The sequence below is a fragment of the Gigantopelta aegis genome, chromosome 7 (genome assembly GCF_016097555.1).
Source record: "Gigantopelta aegis isolate Gae_Host chromosome 7, Gae_host_genome, whole genome shotgun sequence".
NCBI lineage: Eukaryota > Metazoa > Mollusca > Gastropoda > Neomphalida > Peltospiridae > Gigantopelta > Gigantopelta aegis.
Window position 1 is genome coordinate 2,725,638 of NC_054705.1, and position 2,458 is coordinate 2,728,095.

Consider the following 2,458-nt stretch of genomic DNA (forward strand, 5'->3'; position numbering starts at 1 on the left):
GTTGAACAATGGCCATTTGCGTACATAGCTGATGACACCAGGTGTTCGATAACGTCTCTTGATTATACACAATTATGTAATAACAATACACAATAATACAAAAGTAGAATGGAATAGATATTATATCTATTATAATATAAACATATTTCAATGAGGTGAGTTGCATCTGTTCAGGCGCATGTGTAGAAATTTCAGTAGGGGGCAGGTGGATTATATGGGGAGGAGGGACAAGATATGCTAACCAGTGATTACATCCCCAGTGACGCCACCCTCCGTGACGCCAACATCCACGTCGCCACCCTCCGTGACACCAACCTCCATGTCGCCAACCTCCGTGATGTCTTCCGCCGCGATGTCGTCTGCCGTGTCTCCATCCCAGTGGCCGGAGCCCACAAGAAAAATGGCTGAAAACAGGACGAGTACCAAAGAAATTTTCATATTTCGTGACTGTCCACGATGATGACAGTAGAATAAATAGTGTCTTCTTTTACAGATTGATATTGCAGTGGCAGACGTACGTCAGAGAAACATAAATTAATTAAACCAAACACATGTTGACAATGAACACGAAATCGATGAAGCAATGTAGTAATACGTGTTTTTGTGTGCCTGTTTTTCTCGACTTTGGTCGCTCTTCAAATCTTGAACAGAAACATCCACGTACACACCCTAACTATTAATGTTTTACGTAAACCTAATATGATTTTAATCAACTGATGAATTTAACTTGTTTTATTAACAATTTGGAAAACATGTATGTGATATTTATTAGGATCATAGGCGGGAAAATAACCTAGAAAATATATCAGGTAGAAGGTAAACGTAAACTTAACACAGAATATCATACAGCTGATTATATCACACAGATAACAATGTCCACCGTTTCTTTCAGTGTTGAAATTACGAACATAATCATGTCCATTGTTTCTTCCTTAACCACCCCCCACCCCCCACCCACCCCCAAAAAACAAAAAATAAAACAACAACAACAAAACCCACCCAAAAAACAACAAACAACCGCCATCACTTAACACTTTCAAATCAAATCAAAGAGTTATTTGAAATTTCAATATGGCGGCTATTTTTCAAGACGGCCGTCATACTATTCCTTTGATGCCCAGTGTTGATGTGTATATTAATTAACATAACTCCGATTTTGCTCCAATCTGCGATTTTATAAATGTGTGAATATTATTTTGTCTACACTAAAAATAAAATGGCGCAAATATGGCTATACCACTGATTGCCTTAATGTTCTTACCTTTCGAGTTCTCATATACAGGTTTGTTACAATATAGTATGTGCATACACCCCCAGCGCCCATCCCGATTAAGAAATATGTTACGAAACTGGATGGTCACCTTTAAATTGTACTTGTATTACAATCCAATGTCTACACATACTGGATTTTATGGGGGGGGGGGGGGGGGGGGGCAGCGGCAATCCACACTATGTACGTATGTATAATCTAAAAAAAATAGAGTAAACAATGCACATGTAGTTCTCTCGGTCAATTTATCTTGAGATGTGATTAATCTTCTAACTGTTGTGTTTCATGTGAACGGTTTTTATCTTACTGTGTTTAAAGGCCGAACTCCTGTTCTGATGTTTAGTTTTCTCCTGACGATATCAACATAAAGTTTTTAAACGTGTGGTTTTAAACAGAGTTTATTTTTATTGAACAGTAAAAAAAAGGTCTGATGGGAGGGGGGGGGGGGGGGGGCATTGCATTACTAAGTTATTACCAGTCCCCCATATATTAAAGAACTGAACCAACAATGCAGAGCCATAATAACAAAAAGGTTTACTCCACAACTATCCGTAGAAGCTGTCAGGAGGTTGGTTCATATCGTCATTTCATTATCACCTCACACAACTATCCGTACAAGCTGTCAGGTTGGTTCATATCGTCATTTCATTATCACCTCACACAAACTATCCGTACAAGCTGTCAGGAGGATGGTTCATATCGTCATTTCATTATCACCTCACACAACTATCCGTACAAGCTGTCAGGAGGTTGGTTCATATCGTCATTTCATTATCACCTCACACAACTATCCGTACAAGCTGTCAGGAGGTTGGTTCATATCGTCATTTCATTATCACCTCACACAACTATCCGTACAAGCTGTCAGGTTGGTTCATATCGTCATTTCATTATCACCTCACACAACTATCCGTACAAGTTGTCAGGAGGTTGGTTCATATCGTCATTTCATTATCACCTCACACAACTATCCGTACAAGCTGTCAGGAGGTTGGTTCATATCGTCATTTCATTATCACCTCACACAGCTATCTGTACAAGTTGTCAGGTTGGTTCATATCGTCATTTCATTATCACCTCACACAACTATCTGTACAAGCTGTCAGGTTGGTTCATATCGTCATTTCATTATCACCTCACACAACTATCCGTACAAGCTGTCAGGTTGGTTCATATCGTCATTTCATT